Below are 27091 nucleotides of genomic sequence, written 5' to 3' on the forward strand. Positions count from 1 at the left end.
AGTACTTTGAAAAGATCCCTGGTGGCATGTCTGGTGGGGTAAGAGCTGTGTGTAAGTTGACTATGCAAACAATTTGGAATTTTCAACACATCATTTATTATAAAAAGAAGAAGTGATGCAGTCAGTCTCTCTTCAACTCTTAGCCAAGAGAGACTGGCATGCATAGTATGTACACTACCGTTCAAAAGTTTGGGGTCACTTTCCTGAAGCACCTCCCACAAGTTGGATTGGCTTGATGGGCACCTCTTAACCATATGGTCAAGCTGCTCCCACAACAGCTCAATAGGGTTGAGATCCGGTGACTGCTGGCCACTCCATTATATACAGAATACCAGCTGACTTCTTCTTCCCTAAATAGTTGTTGCATTGTTTGGAGCTGTGCTTTGAGTCATTGTCCTGTTGTAGGAGGAAATTGGCTCCAATTAAATGCCGTCCACAGGGTATGGCATGGCGTTGCAAAATAGAATAGCCTTCATTTTTTAGAACAAGAATAGATTGACGAGTTTCAGAAGAAAGTCCTTTGTTTCTGGCCATTTTTAGCCTGTAATCGAACCCACAAATGCTAATGCTCCAGATACTCAACTAGTCTAAAGAAGGCCAGTTTTATTGCTTATTTAATCAGGACAGCAGTTTTCAGCTGTGCTAACATCACTGTAAAAGGGTTTTCTAATGATCAGTTAGCCTTTTAAAATGATAAACTTAGATTAGCTAACACAACGTGCCATTGGAACACAGGAGTGATGGTTGCTGATAATGGGCCTTAGTACGCCTATGTAGATATTCCATTAATAATCAGGCGTTTCCAGGTACAATAGTAATTTACAACATTAACAATGTCTACACTGTATTTCTGATCAATTTGATGTTATTTTAATGGCCAAAAAAATTGCTTTTCTTTCAAAAACAAGGACATTTCTAAGTGACCCCAAACTTTTGAACGGTAGTGTATATTAGCCCTCTGATTAGAATAAAGTACAATGGGAACAGACTGTAAGTACTGCATGTCTGGCAGGGTTGGGAGAATGTAGCTGTATTACATTAAAACAGGTAGAGAGCTAGAAGGAACCTTGAGGAAACCTACAGCCTCATTTGAAGTCAGCTATTTTCTCCACTTCATGGGCGTCACTGACATCAGAGGGAATATCATGCAAACCCTATTACTTTAATATTTCTCCAATGTCCACATTCTGCAACACATAACCACTCAGTGGTATTCTACAGCTCTGTTGGGAAGAAGGTTATAACTCAAGGTGAAGTGTGTTTACGTGTGTGTTTCTGTGTGTGTATGTGTGTGTACGTGTGTGTGTGTGTGATACTCAGTGTTGTGTTCTAGAACACCTAAAGCGAGACCGATTTAAGACAAAGCCCGGATCAAATCAAGTCTGAGTCAAGACCGGAGGGGGACAAGAGGTCCGAGACAGAGTCAAGACCGAGACCAGAAAAATGTGAGTCCAATTGAAGACCATGACTATAATTTTGTCTAATTGTCACCATAATAATAGTAAAAAATATCCAGGATTCTTGAGACATTCAGAATAGTGAAAAAATACATGCTGAGGGCAAAAAGAACCACTCTACAAAATATGACTAAGCCAAACATAGTGGGGAACAATGAGGGCCTTCTATGCTTACAGAGAAAGGCTAAGGATTTATAAAATAATACAAATAATAGTAATTATATTATTCTTGTCAACGATGTTCTGATTTAATCTCTTCAGTTTTTGCTGGAAAGTAAAAAGTTAAGGCTGAAGAGAAATAAAGGTTGAATGAGGATTTTTCTTTGGTGGTCTCTGGGGAGATAAATCTAGCGAGCTAGGTCAGCCATTGGCTAGGCCATCACAACCCTGATAGAAGGCATCTGCCATTCAGCTGTATTAGGGCACATATTTGGGGTGACAGTGGAATCAGCCAATCACATTGACCTTTAATGGCCAACAGATCGAAGGCCAACAGGTCACTGTGCCATAGTGAGCAGTAGTTTTCCCAAGGCATAGATAGCTAGCTTTTGTTGTAGGCTAGTTTGCGGCATCTGCAGCAGGTGTCACGGTAGAGGATGTTGTTGCTAATTTGTTAGCTTCTTTGTTAGCTTCTCCCTTTTCAAGTTTCAAATGATCATCATCTGTTGAGTGGAACAATGTTTTTATTGCAGCTTGAATGCTGTTGTTAGACATCTCTTTGAAAATAACCTGTGTGTGAAACATTGTTGCATTTAAACTTTAGGTCAGCGGTTACTTCGATTGGGACATGCTTAGCCTAATGATTGTGTTTTTTGTATTCTTTTGATTGGGACCTACTGGCTTGTTATGTCAGAGTGAATGGACTGCTGTCGTTCTATCGGCCCTATGCAGTGGTGTAGTGGTCCATGGAAAAGTGGGTCCTGTGTGACAAATCCTATGTTTTCCTCAAAATCTTTCAGATTTTCACTTTCAAAATCACACTTAAATAAAAAAAAACAGAAATGTTATTGTTGTAAGTCCACAAGAAAGCTTAAACCACATCAGGAAATCATTTTTGAGGTCTGGGAAAAACAAAACAAAATAATATTTTTGGAAGGTGTAGTTGACCTTTAGTTAACTTGAGCACAACAAATGCCTTCCCCATTGATACATATCAGCATTATATAATTCTGTCAGGTAGGTCACATTGCAATCAACATTTAATTGTGGAGGGTTTTTTAAGAAAACCTTTAGAGATGTTTATCTAAACAGTGCATAATTACTGAATTGAATAGCCTACTAACCAAGACTAAGGACCAAACTTTTTCAACACCTGGTTTGCAATCCCCATTGTTGCCTTAGTTAGCATTTACTGGTAGATATCATAAGTTGAAATGTCTTTCCTACCCTACCGGCTACCGATGTCCTTCTTCTGTGAGCTGCTCCCCGCCAAAACCAGCTGAGAGCTGCACACTCTTGCTGCCCCTGCAGATGATATTCTGTTGAAACTAGGCTGTGTGTGGCAGCGCGCATGTGAACATATTTCAAGTGATTTGCGGTTGTATAGGCTACTTTGTGCATGATTTCTCTATTGTACTACATCATTGATAAGCCGTATGCCTCCACTACACCACATTGATACGCATCAGTAGGGATTAAGAAGTGAGTATATGCAATGCCCAATAAAGTGGGTATAGGGGCGTATACCCTCCACTACGCCACTGGCCCTTTGTGTTTTACAAAAAGTGCTCTCTCCTACATGAGTGCGTTGGTATGACAGTTGATGTCCTTTCAGCATCACGAACCTGTCACACACTGATGGTCTATAGGTTCACCACTGTACTAACCTGTCACACACTGAAGACCTATAGGTTCACCACTGTACCAACCTGTCACACACTGAAGACCTATAGGTTCACCACTGTACTAACCTGTCACACACTGAAGACCTATAGGTTCACCACTGTACTAACCTGTCACACACTGAAGACCTATAGGTTCACCACTGTACTAACCTGTCACACACTGAAGGCCTATAGGTTCACCACTGTACTAACCTGTCACACACTGAAGGTCCTATAGGTTCACCACTGTACTAACCTGTCACACTGAAGACCTATAGGTTCTCCACTGTACTAACCTGTCACACTGAAGACCTATAGGTTCACCACTGTACTAACCTGTCACACACTGAAGGCCTATAGGTTCACTACTGTACTAACCTGTCACACACGGGAGGTCTAGGTCCAATAGGTTCACGACTGCACAGACATGTCTATAATAGATATAAAGACTGTTATAATTTCCCCGTCTCAGTCTCATCTTTACTCATAGTGAGCACACAACTTTCCAACAATTTCCCCCACTCTTCCCTAACAGCATGTCAAGGAAATTGGGACAAAGTTTAAATATATTTTTCTATGAAAATAAAGGACAGTAATGTTATAAGTAAAGTTTCAATAGGCGATAAGATATTATTTCAAGAAAGGAATGTACAGTATATATCCGGCCTGGCGAAGCACTTTTATGCGCTGAGTGAATGAAAGCTGATAATTACGATTGTTCTCAGGAAGAAATGATGAGTTCTCACTGTCCAAGATCAAGTACAAATGTATATGACTCCGAGACAAGACCGAGACACTCAATATGTGGTCTCGAAGGTTAGGAGGAAGGTTATAACTCAAGGTGAAGTGTGTGAGTGTGAAAAACTCTTAGTCAAATATTTCATTTTTGAATACCCTTGTTTACTCCTGATGTGCATGTAGTAGTGTGAGATTACCCTGTTGACGTACCAAGTGTCTAGTCTTGTCTAGTTTTAAAGATGCCCTGATGTGATGTGTGTGAGCTTGCATAGATATGGATAGGCTGGCATGAAATCTGGACAGTGTGTCCTTTCATCCCAATAACACTGCCTCCCCCCCACCCCCTCCTTTCTGCTCTCCTCTACCCCACAGAGTAGTGGAGCTGTGAATAATGGAGAATTGTGTCCTATTCATCTCTAGGGGTCAGAGAGTCGAGCCACTATTTGGGCTAGCTATCCATCAACCCCCTCCACTTTGTAGCGTGTGACAAGGCTATCGGCACTGGTGGCCTACTCAGAAGGAGATGGTGGCCCCCAGTAATGTCACCCTGACTTATTGATGATAGGAGCTGGAATTAGACCTTTAGTATTCATTCATTTGCCCGCAACAGCCAAAAAAACGATTCATAGCACTGGGCCTTTAATTTGGGATTTCTTTGTAATATTCCAAGTCTATCTTATACGCAGTGAGTCATATGTATCTTACATGTGTACATCAAGACATCCTGAATGATGATTTCACAAGCTCATCAGATAAACCACAAACCTTTGTTAAAACCAGTTTGTTCTTCTATTGTTTTTGAATCGAAGCCAAAACCATGAGATATTTTTACTCAGAGAGTATGATCTCGCTTGATCTCGGTTGGCGCAGGTCGTTAGCTGGAACGATTGCATGCACTTGATCTGCTCTGCCTGGGCCGCGTGGGCACTGCACACTGGGCTGTGTAAGAGGAGGAGGGAGTGGAGGAGGGACGTGGAGAGGGGGATGAGAGAGGGAGGGAGTGGAGGAGGGGGATGGAGGAGGGGGATGGAGGGAGGGAGTGGAGGAGGAGGATGGAGAGAGGGAGGTGGAGGAGGGGGATGGAGAGAGGGAGGGAGTGGAGGGGGATGGAGAGAGGGGGTGGAGGAGGGGGATGGAGGAGGGAGGTGGAGGAGGGGGATGGAGAGAGGGAGGGAGGTGGATGAGGAAGATGGAGGAGGGGGATGGAGGGAGTGGAGGAGGGGGATGGAGGGAGGGAGGGAGTGGAGGAGGGGGATGGATGAGGGAGGTGGAGGAGGGGGATGGAGGAGGGAAATAGAGGAGGGGGATGGAGAGAGGGAGATAGAGGAGGGGTTGGAGAGAGGGAGTGGGATGGAGGAGGGGGATGGAGAGAGGGAGATTGAGGAGGGGGAGTGGGATGGAGGAGGGAGATAGAGGAGGGAGATAGGGGGGTGGAGAGAGGGAGTGGAGGAGTGGGATGGAGGAGGGAGATAGAGGGGGGAGATAGAGGAGGGGGATGGAGAGAGGGAGATGGAGGAGGGGGTGGAGGGAGTGCGATGGAGGAGGAAGGAAACAGAGAGATTAGAAAGAGAGAGACCAGTCGAGTGATTGAAGAAAAGAGAGAATAGGTGGAAACAAAAGATAGAAAGAGAGAGGGAAGAGAGAGAGAGAGGGGGGAGAGCTAGACAGACTGTAGGGGTTGACCTCATCTTTGATGTGGTCCAATCACATTTTAATGAAGCGTTGCTTTGCCGGTGGGCACGGTGCATACGGCTCCCAGATTAGTAGCGAGCTTACTGCACAGGGGCATTGGAAGGACAACGGAGGATTCCCCACACAGGAGAAAGAAGGAAACATTCCCTCCCCTTAGCCACAGCTATTGAGGAAGGAAACAATGTGATCTAAAAAGAGAGCCTGTAATCTCGTCCATTGCACAGTTCAATTACAAAGTCTATTTCACTCCTCTCAGACCTAAATGCATTCCAACTCCCTGCTGTGTGTGTGTGTGTGTGTGTGTGTGTGTGTGTGTGTGTGTGTGTGTGTGTGTGTGTGTGTGTGTGTGTGTGTGTGTGTGTGTGTGTGTGTGTGTGTGTGTGTGTGTGTGTGTGTGTGTGTGTGTGTGTGTGTGTGTGTGTGTGTGTGTGTGTGTGTGTTTCTCTCCTACTTATTTCACCCCCGATTGGGCCTGCTGTCTTCTTATGCCTTGGCATGACCAGGGCTGAGGTTGAGGCCATCGATGGGAATTACTGTGAGTGTTCTGTTAAGAATGACAGGTGCTCCACATTGTATTCTCAATGGAAGGTATTATGTGCTTGGGAGGTCAGGGGGGAATCCCCCCGAGTGTTTTTTACTGCATACAAATGAATAACAACATTCATTGATGTTTTGTGATAATTATAGACAGTCATGAAAGGCTGTGCTTGCCAGAACCTTTATCATTTTTCAATGTTTTTATTTTTTTCACATACGTGTCTCTATTTTCCAATGGATATAGACACAGGTACTTATTGTGATATGTTTGATGCGTAAGATACGCTGGTTTTTGCAGTGACATAGTTGGTAGCCTACCAGGTTAATCCTCTCTTTTGTCTGAAGCAGAACCATCCACTCATCACCCTGAGAAACCCTAAACTTGGAGAAATTGGATGATGCTTCCTGACATAAGCCTGACTTCCCTGCCAGCCAGGCACTTTACTAACATGATGCACTGGCTTCCACAAAGCCCCCATCTCTCACTGTCAAATCACTCCCAGCATTCACAGGGAAGTGAAGCATTTTGGGCAACGGAGTTTACTCATCCCTGTCCTCCTTATCAATTGGGAACTAGACATCCCGTGACACGGTACGGGCAGCAACTGTCAGTTTTGTCCTTCATACGTCAACTCACATTTCACGGAAGACCAATGTTCTGATGAAACAGGGATACTCTGCTGTCAGCTGTCAACGATGCCAGGTCCTTCAGGGAAAAGGATTTGAATCACTTTGGTAACATCAGTATATAGGTTTTACGTGTCTTTTGGAAGACGGTCCCATTTATAAGAAGTTGGCACAAACAGTCTTCTGTGGCCAGGCAGTGATTAAGCCAGAAAAGTGTAAAGACGACGGCATGCTAGCAATTTTAAAGAGCTAACCTTGTTAGAGTGTTAGTGTATCCAGTCAAAAGCCTCACCCTTTCAGCTGGCTTTGAGTGGCAGCTTCTCAAAGTCTTGTGGTGCTCCACTGCATTCCACAAACGTTCCGGCATGCCATTAGTGAAACATCCCCACCCCCCTTTCACCACTCCACGGTGCCTTCAAGTAGCTGTGTTGATTGTTTCCATCATCCAATGTCATGGTTTCTGACCGGGGTTGAGAAGACACAGGGCCATTTTGTGGTTACATATCTCTGTGATTCAGAGCTGGATTATTGTGACCGTAGACATGCCGCGTAAGTCAAGGAATCCGTGAGAGGGAACAACTTTCTGACGTTTCTAGTTATTGAGTCTAGCCCTAGTGGGTCATTTGAATGCTACAGCAGCTACTTGTTGTAGCATAGCCTACGCATACTTTTTGAAGTTATTTTTTTATTTTATTATGTATTAACCCATCCACCCAAAATATCTTAGTTTTTTCTTTTACAGCTTTTTTGCTACATGTACATACATTTTACATATACATTTTACATACATGTTACTTTCATATAAAGCAGTCACATAACAATAATACATGACCAAACATCAGTTCTTTAATCCCACCCCTCAGCCACTCTCCGCCCATCCCACCTATCACCATAGACCACCCTCGTTTGGTTTCCATGTCCCATATATTTTTCAATTGTTCTGTGATGTTTAAAACATTTTTTGAACCTTTCTAGTCGTATAGTATCCACAGATTGTGAGCTAAATATGAAAACCTTTCCTACGAGTATTATTATATTATTTAGTGACTGACTATGTCTTTCCAAATCGCCCAACCCTGCTATTTGTAAGGTTAGTCTTAAGTGCATATTGTGATTTTTTAACCATTCCTGAATCTGTGACCAGAAACACGCTAAACTCATCAAAAAAGGAAACGTCCCTTTTTCAGTACCCTGTCTTTCGCAGATAATTCGTAAAAATCCAAATTACTTCACAGATCTTCATTGTAAAGAGTTTAAACACTGTTTCCCATGCTTGTTCAATGAACCATAAACAATTTATGAACATGCACCTGTGGAACGGTCGTTAAGACACTAACAGCTTACAGACGGTATGCAATTTAGGTCACAGTTATGAAAACTTAGGACACTAAAGAGGCCTTTCTACTGACTGAAAAACACCAAAAGGAAGATGCCCAGGATCCCTGCTCATCTGCGTGAACGTGCCTCGAGCATGCTGTAAGGAGAGGCATGAGGACTGCGGATGTGGTCAGGGCAATAAATTGCAATGTCCGCACTGTGAGATGCCTAAGACAAAGCTACAGGGAGACAGGACGGACAGCTGATCGTCCTCGCAGTGGCAGACCACGTGTAACAACACCTGCACAGGATCAGTACATCCGAACATCACACCTGCGGGACAGGTACAGTATGGCAACAACAACTGCCCGAGTTACACCAGGAACACACAATCCCTCCTTTGGTGCTCAGACTGTCCGCAATAGGCTGAGAGAGGCTGGACTGAGGGCTTGTAGGCCTGTTGTAAAGCAGGTCCTCACCAGACAACGTTGCCTATGGGCACAAACCCACCGTCACTGGACCAGACAGGACTGGCAAAAGTGCTCTTCACTGACGAGTCGCGGTTTTGTCTCACCAGGGATGATGGTCGGATTCACGTTTATCATCGAAGGAATGAGTGTTACACCGAGGCCTGTACTCTGGAGCGGGATCGATTTGGAGGTGGAGGGTTCATCATGGTCTGGGGTGGTGTGTCACAGCATCATCAGACTGAGCTTGTTGTCATTGCAGGCAATCTCAACGCTGTGCGTTACAGGGAAGACATCCTCCTCCCTCATGTGGTACTCTTCCTGCAGGCTCATCCTGTCATGACCCCACAGCATGACAATTCCACCAGCCATACTGCTCGTTCTGTGTGTGATTTCCTGCAAGACAGGAATGTCAGTGTTCTGCCATGGCCAGCGAAGAACCCGGATCTCAATTCCATTGAGTACGTCTGGGACCTGTTGGATCGGCGGGTGAGGGCTAGGGCCATTCCCCCCAGACATGTCCGGGAACTTGCAGGTGTCTTGGTGGAAGAGTGGGGTAACATCTCACAGCAAGAACTGGCAAATCTGGTGCAGTCCATGAGGAGGAGATGCACTGCAGTATTTAATGCAGCTGGTGGCCACACCAGATATGGACTGTTACTTTTGATTTTGACCCCCTTTGTTCAGGGACACATTATTCTATTTCTGTTCAGTTTACGTCTCAACTGTTGAATCTTGTTATGTTCATATAAATATTTACACACGTTAAGTTTGCTGAAAATGAACAGTTGACAGTGAGAGGAAGTTTCTTTTTTGCTGAGTTTACATAGGGATAATACCAGAACAAATTATCTATTGATTCTCTCTCTTCGCAGCAAAATCTACAGAGCTGAGATTGTTGTATGCCCCATATATATAGCATTCTGTTGGTGGCAAGAATGTTTTATAATCATTTAAAATGAAAAACTCTAAGTGTTGAATCAAGTGTAGTTTTTTGTACCAGTTCATAAACCATGTGCCATGGAATTGGTACATCGAAACTCTCCTCCCATTTATTTTTCAACCTGTATGGCGTAGCTGTCAACATGTTTGTCCTCAGATGAAACTGGTATATTTTTCTATTTATGCTCTTTTCCACTTGCCTCCTCCATGTTTGTGGTAATGCTGTAATCAGTTGGTTGTAAACTTGGATTGAGCAGATATTCCCATATATTTTCGATAACTGCATATGTGACATAACTCCTCCGTTTCTATTTAATAATATCATTCATAAATATAATATAATTTTTTAACATTTTTTCCATAAATAATGTTTTTTTATTAATCAGTATATTTGAGTTTAACCATGACATTTGTTGTAATATTTGTTCTATGTTTTCTGGGGGATAGAACTGAAATTGTAACCAGCTTTGGCTTGTTTGGCCTGTTTGGCTTGTTTAAGAAAGAGCGATACTTTAAACAAAATTTCATTTTTAATTAGTCGGAAATGAGAAGTTGTAATCTGTATGAAGGAGAAAGGGCCACTTTGGAACAAAGGATGAGCCTTAATAATCTACTGGAGAACCATTTGGAGTTTCAGTATAACTTATGTATGAGTGAAGCTTTTAATGAGAGGTTTAAAGCTTTAATATTTAATCATTTTAGCCCCCCAAACTCATGTTCATTATATAAATTGGCACGTTTAATTTGGTCTGGTTTAGCATTCCAAATAAAATTATAGATTTTTTGCTCATATGATTTAAAAAACGAGTCATCTGGAGTAGGCAGTGCCATTAATAAGTAAGTAAACTGTGATAGGACAAAAGAGTTAATCAATGTGATTTTTCCATAAATAGACAAGCATTTACCTCTTCATGGTTGCAGAATATTATCTATTTTTGCTAACTTTCTATTGAAATGAATTGTGGTAAGTTAATTTATATTTTTTGAGATGTGAATACCAAATATGTCTACTTCACCATCCACCCATTTTATTGGTAAACTACAAGGTAGTGTAAACACTGTATTTTTTAACGATCCAATACGTAATCTGGTACGCTTGTCATAATTCGTTTTTAATACAGAGGCTAGAAAAGTGATCAAGATCTTCAATGAGACTGTGCAGGGATCCAGATTGTGGACTTAAAAAAAAATAACCATTATTTACTATTTTACATCTAGGGTTGCTGTAGATGACTTTAACCCATTGTATAAGAGATTCACCAAAATTAAAGTAATCCAGGCATTTATATATAAATTGTAGTCATACTTTATCAAACGTCAGGATTCCCGCATCACAACATTGACGTGTTAGAGGCCTCCAGTTTTTTTTAAATGGACTGGATCTTTATACTTATCACGTGGGTCCTGTTTTTAGTAGTAATGAAATCAGACTAGGCATACTTAAATAGATACGTTTGTACATGTGGGAAGGTTTTGGTACGTATTAATGTCATATTTTTTACTTCAAAGGTAAGCAATTGATAGTAGCCTATCTTCTGTAGATAGTGCATAACTGCATCTATGTAATGTAGGCTATTCCTATACACAATACACGTGTAATGTAAAGTGTGACTAGAGCTGCCAACAATTAAGGAAATGTGTCTTTTGAATTTGATTGCTCACAGATAGTAGAGGCTGTTTGCTGTGGTTCTTTTGTCGCCGCTCATGTCGTCCTGTGCTTCCATAAACACAGGCGAAGAGTGTGACGCCGGTGAATTCCAGATGGATTGCCCCCCCTTGGAGCATGAGCTTGCAAGAGCGAGCTGTGAATTTCCGTAGCTGCTGCTGCGTAAACAAAATACATTTAGCATAATTGCACCTTTGGTGTAGGCCTCCCTTCAAGGGAAGGTATTGATTTCCCTTCTCTGTCCTCGTGTTTTTCTTATTTTCAGCTCTTTATGTTCCTTCTGTAGTTCTTCACTCGGCTCTTTCTCAGTCCCTTGTCTTGGTCTCTTTCTACCGGTTTCTTGGACGGGACTCAAGTGGAAAATAGTAACATGAGTGAAGTTCGATTACACCAAAATAATGCTCACCTCAATGACATTAAACCATCAGTGGATTTCCTTGTTCCCCTGAAAGTTAGATCATTTAAGGAGAAGAGCTTTTCTCAGAGGTTGGCAGTGTACACTCATCAAGAAGCTGGTAAATGTGTTGATATGTTAAGGCCTTGATTTCTTGATGTGGATATAACCCCCTTCCCATGTTCTCGGAAATATGAATATAATTCTTTAAAGAACCCCACACATACACACATTTCACACACACACACTTTTACACTCGCATCTGGAGAGTTTTGTAGATTGAGTAATTCAGTGTCCAGGGCTCTGAGAGACTGTGATTCTGAGCACGGCTCCACAACTCATTCCCTCCATATCTTATCATTCATCCTGAATAATCCAACACCTAGCCTCCTTAATTAACAGCAGTCAAACAGTACAGAACATAATGTGTTTTTGTACTGATCAAAGGCAAGAAGCTCAGGAGTCATTACAGTCGAGATCTCATCATCCACTCTCTTTTTCATCTCTCGTTTGATACTCCTGGCTCTCTCTGCTCGACTTAGTATCCTTGTTAGCTCCATCGATGAATAACGGTGATAGCAGCCATTTTGCTCTCTCTAAGATGATTAACGATAACTAAATGGACGAGGAAGCCGGCGCTGACAAATTAAATCAGTCTCTAGTCCTGGAACATTTGGACATTTGAATATCGAAGGTCGCAGACTCGTGGCACTCAGAAAGTGTGTTCGGATGTGGTCCTTATTCAAATTTCACGTCAACGAGGTTAGCCAAACGTCAACGAGGGCAGACCTATGTGTTCGAACAGTCAATCTAAGGCACAGGGTGACACAAGCTCGTTTTAATGGTAGAAAGATGATGGAATGCAATCATTTTCTCCCCTGCAGGCCTGGTTGGTTCTGAGTGGAGCGTCACTGTTCATCTGTTTTTCATGCAGCCGCTTCCTCCTCACCTCAGATGTAAAGTGAGGTGGAACGGCTAGTGGCTTCATGTAAATAGCCAGTGAGCCCTCATGCATTTTTCATAGAGAGAGAGAGACAGACAGAGAGAGACAGACAGGAGCCCTTACCAACTCTCTGTTATGTTTGCATGCCGAGGAGGAAAGTGGTGTGGGTGTGTGTCCTCTGCTTGGTCTCTTGGCTAAACTCCTTCCCCACTATAAATACTTAACAAATAAAACAGACAGACAGACAGACAAACAGACAGACAGACAGACACACAGACAGACACACAGACAGACACACCCCTTCCAGGAAACCTGATGTTGGCCTGGAGCTCATTTTTACACTCTCCCGTGTTTGTGTCAGTCAGCGAGTGGCCTGACAGGAAGTCATTCTGGCCCCCTCGTTGTGTGGAGGAATGTGAGAGGGGATCGGGTATTGGAGCGAGACTACTGGACTACTAGTATTCTATCTTAATATAATAATGGTATATATAGGGTTACTGCAGAGAGTGGTGTCTATATCTTAATATAATGATGGTATATGGGGTTACTGCAGAGAGTGGTGTCTACTATCTTAATATAATGATGGTATATATAGGGTTACTGCAGAGAGTGGTGTCTACTATCTTAATATAATAATGGTATATATAGGGTTACTGCAGAGAGTGGTGTCTACTATCTTAAAATACTGCAAAACACATTTAAATGCTAAATTAAACATACATAAAGTATTGATCCTATGTTTCTTGAGCTGAAATAAATATTTCAATTTCCAGCACAAAACGCTTATTTCTCTCAAATGCTGTGCACAAATTTGTTTTACATCCCTCTTAGTGAGCATTTCTCCTTTGCCAAGATAATCCATCCACCTGACTGGTGTGGCATACCAAGAAGCTGATTAAACAGCATGATCATTGCACAGGTGCACCTAGTGCTGGGGGCAATAAATGGCCACTCTAAAATGTGTCACACAACACAATGCCACACATGTCTCAAGTTTTGAGGGAGCGTGCAATTGGCATGCTGACTGCAGGAATGTCCACCAGAGCTGTTGCCAGAGAATTGCATGTTCATTTCTCTACCATAAGCCTCCTCCAATCTCGTTTTAGAGAATTTGGCAGTAGGTCCAACTGGCCTCCAGTGGTGTAAAGTACTTATTAAAAAATACTTTAAAGTGCTACTTAAGTAGTTTTTTGGCGTATCTGTACTTACTTTACTATTTATATTTTTTGGACAACTTTTACTTTTACTCCATTACATTCCTAAAGTAAATAATGTACTTTTTACTCACACACTTATTAAGAGAAAATCCCTGGTCATCCATACTGCATCTGATCTGTCGGACTCACTAAACACAAATTATTTGTTTGTAAATTATGTCTGAGTGTTAGAGTGTGCCCCTGGCTATCTGTAAATAAATAAAAAACAAGAAAATGGTGCTGTCTGGTTTGCTTAATATAAGACATTTTAAATAACTTATACTTTTACTTTTGATACTTAAGTATATTTAAAACCAAAATACTTTTAGACTTTTACTGAAATAGTATTTTACTGGGTGAATCACTTTTACTGAAGTCATTTTCTATTAATGTAACTTTACTTTAACTCAAGTATGACAATTGGTTGCATTTTCCACCACTGCCAGCCTCACAACCACAGACCACGTGTAACCACGCCAACCCAGGACCTGCACATCCGGCTTCTTCATCTGCGGGATCGTCTGAGACAAAGGTGGGTTTGCACAACAGAATAATTTCTGCCCAACTGTCAGAAACCGTCTCAGAGAAGTTCATCTGTGTGCTCGTCGTCCTCACCAGGGTCGTGACCTGACTGCAGTTCGGCGTCGTAGTGGGAAAATGCTTAACTTTCATGGACACTGGAACGCTGGAGAAGTGTGCTCTTCACGGATGAATCCCGGTTTGAACTGCACCGATGGCAGATAGCGTGTATGGTGTTGTGTGGTTGAGCTGTTTGTTGATGCCAACGTTGTAAACAGAGTGCCCCTTGGTGACGGTGGGGTTATGGTATGGACAACGAACACAATTGCATTTTATCGATGGTAATTTGAATGCACAGAGATACCGTGACGAGATCCTGAGGCCCATTGTTGTGCCATTCATCCACCGCCATCAACCCATGACTCAGCCTTATAATTCATTGCCACACGTCACAAGGATCTGTACAGAATTCCTGGAAGCCGAAAATGTCCCAGTTTTTCCATGGCCTGCATACTCACCAGACATAACACCCATTGAGCATGTTTGGGCTGCTCATGATCGACATGTACGACAGCGTGTTCTAGTTCCCGCCAATATCAAGCAACTTCACACAGCCATTGAAGAGGAGTGGGACAACATTCCACAGGTCACAATCGACAGCCTGATCAACTCTATGTGAAGGAGATATGGTCACACCAGATACTGACCGTTTTTTTTTTAATCCACACTCTACTTTTTTTTAAAGGTATCTGTGACCAACAGATGCATATCTGTGTTCCCAGTCATGTGAAACCTATAGATTAGGGCCTAAGGAATTGATTTAAATTGACTGATTTCCTTAAATGAACTGTAACTCAGAAAAGTCTGAATTTGTTGCATGTTGCATGTATATCTTTGTTCATTGTATAATAAATAATGACTTAGAGTGACTTAGTGAAGTGCTTTTATACACTTTTTCATATTCTTCTCTGTTTCTCTTTTTTGCTCTTGCTGTACACACACACAAACACACTTACACTCTCACGCTATCTTTCTCTTCTTCACTACCTCAGGTCCTTTGCGTTAACCTATGAGACATCAGTTTACCACATGAACTGTCAAGACACATTTCCCATCGATTCCCATTCCCCATAGATGTGTAACAACCGTCCGAAGAATTCCCAACATTTCAGAGGGATTCTAAGGCTATCCAGACCTCTATTCAATGTATCCAATATGTCAAATGACTTTCTCTTTCATTGAGAAAACTCTTGAGAGAATAGTTACCAGGCACAGATCTTTATATTGACTGTGTTAATTTGTCTGGACTTCATTCATATCGACTCCGGGCTTTCTTCATAACAACCCATGGTTCTACCCCCAGTGGACAGGAGTGTGTTTTCCGATGTGCTTGTTGCTTCACTAGCTATTTCAAGCCCCGGGCGTCGGGTGACGAGGGACGGGGGAAACACAAGCAGCATACAGGAGGATTTATCTTTATTTTTCAAAAGCCCTTCATTTGCTTTTTTCCCTCCCTCCTTTCGTCTGGTACCCCTCCACCCGCCTATTGTCTTCATTATATCGCTCTAGACTGCTATCTTAAGGGATTCCCAAAATAAGATCCCCCCTCAGGATAAGCCAAGAGAGGTTTCCGTAAAAGAATTATCTCACAGCGCTATCTTCCAAATAACATCTTCCCTTTTCCAAGATGGCCGCCACACCCATTCGGGCTTCGCTGCCACTACTTCTCTGTTCACATGATCCACTTGGCTCTACGTTTCTCTCACCGGGGTCAGCTGTCAGGGGCAATATGAGCCACACCAGAGCTGGGTGTCATTCGTGCTTAAAGGTGCAGAGGATGTTCAATATGAGCCACAGAGAGAGAGCTGGCTGTCAGAGGATGTTCAATATGAGACAGAGAGAGAGAGAGAGAGAGAGAGAGAGAGAGAGAGAGTAGAGCTGGGTGTCAGAGGATGTTCAGAGGATGTTCAATATGAGCCACAGAGAGAGAGAGAGAGCTGTGGGTCAAAGGATGTTCAATATGAGCCAACATTAAACGAACAGTGCACAGCCAACATGAAGGTCTCTGTGTTTTTCAGTCCCTCATGATTCTCCGCCACCCTCACCGCCCCCGCTTGTGCCCTCCTATGTCCTGTACCCATGTCTCCCTTGCCCAGCAGCAGTGTAACAATCTGTAAGCCGCCCCAGTTTGTGTGGATTTCATTTAGCTTTTTATCAATCAGCGGTGCTGCTAGCCACAGGGGAGACACTATCTGTTCTTGGCTGTGGGGGTGGGGGGGGTGTTAGTGTGAGATGACACACCCACCACTAGGAAGGCTATGGGGAGATTAGACAGAGGCCAGTATATATTGGAAACTGAGAATTGCTGTTTTTAGTGGGAGTGCTGTTTTTAGTAGAAGTGCGGTTTTTAGTGGGAGTGCTGTTTTTAGTAGGAGTGCTGTTTTTAGTGGGAGTGCTGTTTTTAGTGGGAGTGCTGTTTTTAGAAGAAGTGCTGTTTTTAGTGCTAGTGCTGTTTTTAGTGGGAGTGCTGTTTTTAGTGCTAGTGCTGTTTTTAGTGGGAGTGCTGTTTTTAGTAGGAGTGCTGTTTTTAGTGGGAGTGCTGTTTTTAGTGGGAGTGCTGTTTTTAGTGCTAGTGCTGTTTTTAGTGGGAGTGCTGTTTTTAGTAGGAGTGCTGTTTTTAGTGGGAGTGCTGTTTTTAGTGGGAGTGCTGTTTTTAGAAGAAGTGCTGTTTTTAGTGCTAGTGCTGTTTTTAGTGGGAGTGCTGTTTTTAGTAGGAGTGCTGTTTTTAGTGGGAGTGCTGTTTTTAGTGGGAGTGCTGTTTTTAGTGGGAGTGCTGTTTTTAGTGGGAGTGCTGTTTTTAGTGGGAGTGCTGTTTTTAGTGGGAGTGCTGTTTTTAGTAGGAGTGCTGTTTTTAGTGGGAGTGCTGTTTTTAGTGGGAGTGCTGTTTTTAGTGGGAGTGCTGTTTTTAGTGGGAGTGCTGTTTTTGCTGTTTGTGTGTGTGCTTGTTTTGCACACATCTCAGTGTTAGTTCATTTACTCTACACAGTTAGTGTATATGCATGCTTTCAATTCAACACCTCTACCTGCCTGGGTTGTGTCAGTGCAGGTCATACACCACAGCAGGTACCTCTCTCTCCTCTACACAGGTCGATCCTTTCACCCAATGCATTCCAGTACCTTCCAAAGGGGCCTTGACTAGCTTCTACTGGCACACTTGTTAAGTTCCAATGCTTCCAGCTGACAGGAAACATCCCATTAAATCCCCACCAATGCAGCAGCATGAATCCCGGGGCCAACTCCACCAAGTTAGCCACGCTCACCCGGTCCTAATGGCGTCACAAATCTCCCTGCTTTGTCACCGTTATCTGCCCGCATTGAAGAGAAGAACCATTGAGCAGGGTCATAGTAGACCAGGGCTAGGTAACTCTGTTCCTGGTGTTCACAGGTACTGCAGGATATTCTTCCAACTAGGCATCACACCAGGGATGCCTTCATTTCGGTGTGTACTGAATAACACGTTTTACTCCCTGTTTTAAAACTGGTCGTTCAGTAAAGTTTTATGTGCTGAACGCAGCCCTGACCAACTGAGCTAATTGATCAGTTCAGTAATTGCCTAAATTCAACACACCTGGTCTTTCAGGTTGGGTTAAATAAATAAAAACATGAAGTGTCTGAGGCACAACAGGACCAGGGTTGTCTGCCCCTGTAGTAGATATTAGATGTTAGATATTTAAGTATTGAGGCATTAGAACCTGTGGTGTATCCTGAATTACACAAAACTAAGGGCTGTTCTTAAGGCATTAGAACCTGTGGTGTATCCAGAATTACACAAAGCTATGGGCTGTTCTTAAGGCATTAGAACATGTGGTGTATACAGAATTACACAAAGCTAAGGGCTGTTCTTAAGGCATTAGACTCTGTGGTGTATCCTGATTTACACAAAGCTAAGGGCTGTTCTTAAGGCATTAGACACTGTGGTGTAACCTGAATTACACAAAGCTAAGGGCTGTTCTTAAGGCATTAGACCCTGTGGTGTATCCTGAATTACACAAAGCTAAGGGCTGTTCTTAAGGCATTAGACCCTGTGGTGTATCCTGAATTACACAAAGCTAAGGGCTGTTCTTAAGGCATTAGACCCTGTGGTGTATCCTGAATTACACAAAGCTAAGGGCTGTTCTTAAGGCATTAGACCCTGTGGTGTATCCTGAATTACACAAAGCTAAGGGCTCTTCTTAAGGCATTAGAACCTGTGGTGTATCCTGAATTACACAAAGCTAAGGGCTGTTCTTAAGGCATTAGAACCTGTGGTGTATCCTGAATTACACAAAGCTAAGGGCTGTTCTTAAGGCATTAGACACTGTGGTGTATCCTGATTTACACAAAGCTAAGGGCTGTTCTTAAGGCATTAGACACTGTGGTGTATCTTGAATTACACAAAGCTAAGGGCTGTTCTTAAGGCATTAGAATCTGTGGTGTATCCAGAATTACACAAGCTAAGGGCTGTTCTAAGCCACAATGCCAAAATGAGTACTCATTTTGTTTGTGTTAAGTAATTTTGATTAAACACTCTCGTTTACCCAGCAATTTAAAATATAATATGAAGCTTTTGTTAAAAATGTAAACATATTTGGTTTGACCATGTTCTTTGCTGTAGTTGTTGATTTAGATTGAACAGGCCTTGGTCTATATATTCAGTATTCGTGCCCTGGAGGGAAATGTGTGAGTAATCTGAGTAGGGCTGTGATTGAAGGGGTTTAGGAACATTGTTTTGGTGCTTAACTCATGCATACACACGCATAACAGGCACATGTCGGCACACACCTGTAAGCAAGCACACACACATTACACACACTCTTTCTCTCTCTCCCTCTCTTTTCAGGAGGGAGGTTAAGTGAAGGTTTAAATGGGCTTGTAGAGAGCGAGAGGAGCATTTACAGGGGATGCTGTGTGCATCTCTCCTCTGTATGTGTGTATGTGTGTGTGTGCGCGTGCCTCCTCTTCATGTGTCAGTGTGTCTCTGTGTATCCTCCCCCTCTCCCCAGCTCCCCCTCAGCTCCCCCTCTACCCAGCTCCCCTTCTACCCAGCTCCCCCTCTACCCAGCTCCCCATCTACCAAGCTCCCCATCTACCAAGCTCCCCCTCAGCCCCCCCTCTCCCCAGCTTCCCATCTACCAAGCTCCCCCTTCTCCCCAGCTCCCCCTCTCCCCAGCTCCCACTCAGCTCCCCCTCTACCCAGCTCCCCATCTACCCAGCTCCCCATCTACCCAGCTCCCCCTCTACCCAGCTCCCCCTCTACCCACCTCCCCAGCTCCCCCTCTCCCCAGCTCTCCCTCTACCCAGCCCCCCCTCAGCTCTCCCTCTCCCCAGCTCCCCATCTACCCAGCCCCCCCTCTACCCAGCTCCCCCTCAGCTCCCCCTCCCCCCAGCTCCCCCTCCCCCCAGCTCCCCCTCAGCTCCCCCTCTACCCAGCTCCCCCTCTACCCAGCTCCCCCTCTACCCAGCTCCCGCTCAGCTCCCCCTCTCCCCAGCTCCCCCTCCCCCCATTTCCCCCTCAGGTCCCCCTCTACCCAGCTCCCCCTCTACCCAGCTCCCCCTCAGCTCCCCCTCTCCCCAGCTCCCCCTCTCCCTCAGCTCCCCAGCTCCCCATCTACCCAGCTCCCCCTCTACCCAGCTCCCCCTCTTGCCAGCTCTCCCTAAGCTCCCCCTCTTTCCAGCTCCCCATCTATCCAGCTCCCCCTCTCCCCAGCTCCCCCTCTCCCCAGCTCTCCCTCCTCCCAGCTCCCCCTCTCCCCAGCTCCCCCTCTCCCCAGCTCCCTCCCCCAGCTCCCCAGCTCCCCCTCCACCCAGCTCTCCTTCTCCCCAGCCCACCCATCAGCTCTCCCTCTGCCCAAGTCCCCCTCAGCTCCCCCTCTCCCCAGCTCCCCCTCTCCCCAGCTCTCCCTCTCCCCAGCTCCCCCTCTACCCAGCTCCCCCTCTACCCTGCCCCCCCTCAGCTCTCCCTCTACCTAGCTCCCCCTCTCCCCAGCTCCCCAACTGCCCCTCCCCCAGACCCCCCCCCCCCCCCTCCCCAGCTCCCCCTCCACCCAGCTCCCCAGCTCTCCTTCTCCCCAGCCCAACCATCAGCTCTCCCTCTGCCCAGGTCCCCCTCAGCTCCCCCTCTCCCCAGCTCCCCCTCTCCCCAGCTCTCCCTCTCCCCAGCTCTCCCTCTCCCCAGGTCTCCCTCTCCCCAGCTCCCCTGCTCCCCAGCTCCCCCTCTACCCAGCTCACCCTCTCCCCAGCTCCCCCTCTCCCCAACTCCAGGTACAGAGGAGAAACAGGGGACCATGCAGAACATATATATACAGTATGCTGTGTAATGATTCTAACCCATGGTTACAGTATGCTGTGTAATGACTCTAACCCATGGTTACAGTATGCTGTGTAATGACTCTAACTCATGGTTACAGTATGCTGTGTAATGACTCTACCCCATGGTTACAGTATGCTGTGTAATGACTCTGACCCATGGTTACAGTATGCTGTGTAATGACTCTAACCCATGGTTACAGTATGCTGTGTAATGACTCTGACCCATGGTTACAGTATGCTGTGTAATGACTCTGACCCATGGTTACAGTATGCTGTGTAATGACTCTAACCCATGGTTACAGTATCCTGTGTAATGACTCTACCCCATCAGTCAATCAATCAAATGTATTTATAAAGGCCTTCTTACATCAGCTAATGTCACCAAGTGCTGTACAGAAACCCAGCCTAAAACCATAAACAGCAAGCAATGCAGGTGTAGAAGCATGGTGGCTAGGAAAAACTCCCTAGAAAGGCCAGAACCTAGGAAGAAACCTATAGAGGAACCAGGCTATGAGGGGTGGCCAGTCCTCTTCTGGCTGTGCCGGGTGGAGATTATAACAGAACATGGCCAAGATGTTCAAATGTTCATAGATGCCCAGCAGGGTCAAATAATAATAATCACAGTGGTTGTCGAGGGTGCAACAGGTCAGCACCTCAGGAGTAGATGTCAGTTGGCTTTTCATAGCCGATCATTAAGAGTATCTCTACCGCTCCTGCTGTCTCTAGAGAGTTGAAAACAGCAGCTCTGGGACAGGTAGCACGTCCGGTGAACAGGTCAGGGTTCCGTAGCCGCAGGCAGAACAGTTGAAACTGGAGCAGCAGCACGGACAGGTGGACTGGGGACAGCAAGGAGTCATCAGGCCAGGTAGTCCTGAGGCATGGTCCTAGGGCTCAGGTCCTCCGAGAGAGAGAAAGAAAGAGAGACAGAAAGAAAGAAAGAAAGAAAGACAGAAAAAGAGAGATAGAGAGAGAGAGAATTAGAGAGAGCATACTTAAATTCCCACAGAACACCGGATAAGACAGGAGAAATACTCTAGATATAACAGACAGACCCTAGCCCCCCGACACATGAACTACTGCAGCATAAATACTGGAGGCTGAGACAGGAGAGGTCGGGATACACTGTGGCCCCGTCTGACGATGTCCCTGGACAGGCCCAAACAGGCAGGATATAACCCCACCCACTTTGCCAAAGCACAGCCCCCACACCACTAGAGGGACATCTTCAACCATCAACTTACCATCCTGAGACAAGGCCGAGTATAGCCCACAAAGATCTCCGCCATGGCACAACCCAAGGGGGGGCGCCAACCCAGACAGGAAGATCGCGTCAGTGACTCAACCCACTCAAGTGACGCACCCCTCCCAGGGACGGCATGAAAGAGCACCAGTAAGCCAGTGACTCAGCCCCTGTAATAGGGTTAGAGGCAGAGAATCCCAGTGGAGAGAGGGGAACCGGCCAGGCAGAGACAGCAAGGGCAGTTCGTTGCTACAGAGCCTTTCAGTTCACCTTCACACTCATGGGCCAGACTACACTAAATCATAGGACCTACTGAAGAGATGAGTCTTCAATAAAGACTTAAAGGTTGAAACCGAGTCTGCGTCTCTCACATGGGTAGGCAGACCATTCCTTAAATATTGAGCTCTATAGGAGCAAGCCCTGCCTCCAGCTGTTTGCTTAGAAATTCCAGGGACAATAAGGAGGCCTGCATCTTGTGATAGTAGCGTACGTGTAGGTATGTACAGTATGGTTACAGTATGCTGTGTAATGACTCTAACCCATGGTTACAGTATGCTGTGTAATGACTCTAACCTATGGAAGCACCAGGACCGTGTTCTAAATTTGAACAGCTGCTGGATCGGTGCACCACCAGTACAGAGCTTGCTCAGGAATGGCAGCAGCCAGGTGTGTGCATTTGCACGCACAGTGAGGTGAAGACTTTTGGAGGATGGCCTGGTGTCAAGAAGGGCAGAAAAGAACCCACTTCTCTCCAGGAAAAACATCAGGGACAAACTGATATTCTGCAAAAGGTACAGAGATTGGACTGCTGAGGACTGGGGTAAAGTCATTTTCTCTGATGAATCCCCTTTCCGATTGTTTGGGGCATCCGGAAAAAAAAAAAAAAAAAAAAAAAAAGCTTGTCCGGAGAAGACAAGGTGAGCGCTACCATCAGTCCTGTGTCATGCCAACAGTAAAGCATCGTGAGACCATTCATGTGCGGAGTTGCTTCTCAGCCAAGGGACTGGGCTCACTCACAATTTTGCCTAAGAACACAGCCATGAATAAAGAATGGTACCAACACATCCTCCGAGAGCAACTTCTCCCAACCATCCAGGAACAGTTTGGTGACGAACAATGCCTTTNTCTCACATGGGTAGGCAGACCATTCCTTAAATATTGAGCTCTATAGGAGCAAGCCCTGCCTCCAGCTGTTTGCTTAGAAATTCCAGGGACAATAAGGAGGCCTGCATCTTGTGATAGTAGCGTACGTGTAGGTATGTACAGTATGGTTACAGTATGCTGTGTAATGACTCTAACCCATGGTTACAGTATGCTGTGTAATGACTCTAACCTATGGAAGCACCAGGACCGTGTTCTAAATTTGAACAGCTGCTGGATCGGTGCACCACCAGTACAGAGCTTGCTCAGGAATGGCAGCAGCCAGGTGTGTGCATTTGCACGCACAGTGAGGTGAAGACTTTTGGAGGATGGCCTGGTGTCAAGAAGGGCAGAAAAGAACCCACTTCTCTCCAGGAAAAACATCAGGGACAAACTGATATTCTGCAAAAGGTACAGAGATTGGACTGCTGAGGACTGGGGTAAAGTCATTTTCTCTGATGAATCCCCTTTCCGATTGTTTGGGGCATCCGGAAAAAAAGCTTGTCCGGAGAAGACAAGGTGAGCGCTACCATCAGTCCTGTGTCATGCCAACAGTAAAGCATCGTGAGACCATTCATGTGCGGAGTTGCTTCTCAGCCAAGGGACTGGGCTCACTCACAATTTTGCCTAAGAACACAGCCATGAATAAAGAATGGTACCAACACATCCTCCGAGAGCAACTTCTCCCAACCATCCAGGAACAGTTTGGTGACGAACAATGCCTTTTCCAGCATGATGGAGCACTTTTTCCATAGACAAAGTGATAACTAAGTTGCTTGGGGAACAAAGCTTCAATATTTTGGGTCCATGGCCAGTAAACTCCCCAGACCTTAATCCCATTGAGAACTTGTGGTCAATCCTCAAGAGATGGGTGAACAAACAAAACCCACAAAGTCTGACAAACTCCAAGCATTGATTATGCAAGAATGGGCTGCCATCAGTCAGGATGTGGCCCAGAAGTTAATTGACAGCATGCCAGGGTGGATTGCAGAGGTCTTGAAGAAGAAGGGTCAACACTGCAAATATTGACTCTTTGCATCAACTTCATGTAATTGTCAATAAAAGCCTTTGACACTTATGAAATGCTTTTAATTATCCTTCAGTATTCCATAGTAAATTCTGACAAAAATATTTAAAGACACTGAAGCAGCAAACTTTGTGAAAATTAATATTTGTGTCATTCTCAAATATTTTGGCCACGACTATAATTATACATATAAGATGTGATGTCCTGAGAAACAAAGCCATTCTCTGGTGTCATGTCCCTCAGTGGGGCCTGTTGCTTGTGTTCTCTCTCTCTCTCTCTCTCTCTCTCTCTCTCTCTCTCTCTCTCTCTCTCTCTCTCTCTCTCTCTCTCTCTCTCTCTCTCTCTCTCTCTCTCTCTCTCTCTCTCTCTCTCTCTCTCTCTCTCTCCCTCCCTCTCTCTCTTTCTCTCTCTCTCTCCCTCTCCCTCTCCCTCTCCCTCTCCCTCTCTCTCTCCCTCTCTCTCTCCCTCTCTCTCTCCCTCTCTCTCTCCCTCTCTCTCTCCCTCTCTCTCTCTCTCTCTCTCTTTCTCTCTCTCTCTCTCTCTCTCTCTCTCTCTCTCTCTCTCTCTCTCTCTCTCTCTCTCTCTCTCTCTCTCTCTCTCTCTCTCTCTCTCTCTCTCTCTCTCTCTCTCTCTCTCTCTCTCCCTCTCTCCCTCTCTTTCTGTGTGTGTGTGTCTCTCTCTCTCCCTCTATTGTATGAATAATTCAATTGGGATTCATTAATTAATAATATTCATAAATGTCACGCTGGCATTTGATCTTGACATACTCTCAATACGACCAAGCTAAACAAAGCCATGCATCGTCGTTTCTCATTTACTCTGTGCGATGTGGAGTGCCGCAAGGTTCCTGTGGCAGTCCTGTATATTTTCGAGTATGTGTGTCCATTTCAAATTTGTTTGGGTGTGTGTCTGTGTGTGTTTTCGCCTACACGGCTGCCCTTGTCTACTGCGCCTGAGTGACAAAGAAGGGAGGGAGGGAGGGGAATTACGAATGAGTGACTGGAGAGTGACAGATGGAGGGAGGGAGGAAGTGGAGGAGATAATGGGCAAGAGATAGAGAGAGAGAGAGAAAGCAGGGGATGAGAAATGGGGCAGAGGGAGGGAGAATGTCAGAGGGGATGGAGTAGGGGTACAAAAGGCTCTGCGTTATCTCCTGGAGCAGATCGGCCCCAGAATGACACAGCTGGTTCACATTTCCACAGGAGAGATTCAGCAGCCAGCTGCACTCCAGCCTACCTCCCTCCCCCCGTCACACACACACACACACACACACACACACACACACGCACGCACGCACGCACGCACGCACGCACGCAACACACGCACGCATACACGCACACACACACGCACGCACGCACGCACGCAACACACGCACGCACGCACGCATACACACACACACACACGCACTGTGCTCCTTCACAGAATCCCTCCTCCACTATCATGTACATGTGTCTCTGTCTTACAAACACATGCACGTTCTTTTAGAAACATCCTCTGTGTCAAAATCAACACACACACTCAAATCCATACGCCTTCACTGAACACCTCTTCTGACCAACACACACACACACACACACACACACACACACACACACACACACACACACACACACACACACACACACACACACACACACACACACACACACACACACACACACACACACACACATCTCCTTCATCATTAACCCATCCCTGTCTCATTGAAAACGTATTTCTACACAATAACACAGGGGAATTGTCCTGTAGCAGAGAAATTCATTAACTAGGTCAGCAGCGGCTTCGTTATCTCCTGGTTTTCATTTCACTCCATCACTCTTTACCTCTTTTTTCTTCACTGTCCCTCTCTTTATCCCCTCGATGCTCAGGCGAACACATACAAACACACGAACACACACGCAAGCACACGTCCTCCTACCTATAAGGTCAATGGGAATGATTCATATGTCAGGTGACTGTTGTTGTTGTTGTTGTTTTCATTCATTCAGATGGCAACGGCCCATACGGCAATACCCAGGTGCTTTGACTAGCCTGGCGGGAGACATTGTTAGCGTACACACACACCCTCTTGCTCTGCTCCTGCTCACCCTCCTGCTCTGGCTCACACATTAGCCTGCTGTACAGTTTTAATCAACACCCTTCTTGATCAAAATGTGTAATTTGTGCTGCTTTTATCATGTAATTTAATAGCTATAATAGCTAGCCCACATTAGTCCCCAAGTTCAGCTAGCTCTTAGCATGGAAGGATCAAGTGTCTTGTTGGTCGCTCGCTCGCAGGCGCACACAGATCCCAGGCCCAGGGGAGTAGAGATGGTTTCTGGGAGGTTGGTAGACACAGCCTGAGGGAAGACAAATACGGGATTATGTTCAGGAAGCCAACCTATGTGTCACTAGCTGAAGGCCTGACTTTTTGTTTATGCGTTGTCCTTCACCTCGGGTGTGACGCTATAGCTGGCCTTGTTATCATCATCTATTGTATCTACCAAAAAGGCCTACTAACCAAGTAGGTCAGTTAAAAGCCTATTCTCAATTGTGTAAAAAAAGACTTACACGAGCAGCGATATAATGAAAACAGTATGAGTGAGTGGAGAGTTGAGTTTAAATGAAGAAAATAATGCAGCATCTCCATCACCATGGAGGATTTGAGGACTAAAGGGCCGCAATACCCAGGATGCATCTGAAATGGAACCCGATTCCTTATATAGTGCTCTACATTTAACCAGAGCCCTATGGATCCTTGTCAAAGTAGTGCACTAAATAGGGAATATGGTGCCATTTCAGACCCTAGTCTTCATTCAGAATGATACATCATAATCATCCACGGCTGTGTCTCTCACACACATAGCCAGATAGCTCTGAACTACCTGGGGCCCTCTGCCGGGGGGTGTGTGTGTGTGTCACGGACTACACATTATAGCTGAGTGTGTGTTGTGCTGTGTGCATTCATGAATACTGTGCCCAATACACACACACACCCCACGGCAGACGCCAGAGGGCCAGAGCTAGTTCAGCCATGAC

General features: G+C 45.1%; 1 protein-coding gene across 18 annotated transcripts in view; it reads left to right on the forward strand.

Annotated features, from left to right (window-relative positions):
• Window positions 1–27091, forward strand: part of ptprsa (protein tyrosine phosphatase receptor type Sa) — a 470296-nt gene that overhangs the window by 137297 nt on the left and 305908 nt on the right. For 16 of the 18 annotated variants that reach the window (XM_055940829.1, XM_055940833.1, XM_055940835.1 and 13 more), the window contains one exon: window positions 1321–1445. The exons of the other annotated variants lie outside the window; for them this stretch is intronic. The gene's annotated coding sequence lies outside the window, so the exon portion shown is untranslated. The remainder of the gene's footprint in view (window positions 1–1320; window positions 1446–27091) is intronic. 18 annotated transcript variants of the gene reach the window in all.

The sequence above is a fragment of the Salvelinus fontinalis genome, chromosome 12, assembly GCF_029448725.1.
Source record: "Salvelinus fontinalis isolate EN_2023a chromosome 12, ASM2944872v1, whole genome shotgun sequence".
Lineage (NCBI taxonomy): Eukaryota > Metazoa > Chordata > Actinopteri > Salmoniformes > Salmonidae > Salvelinus > Salvelinus fontinalis.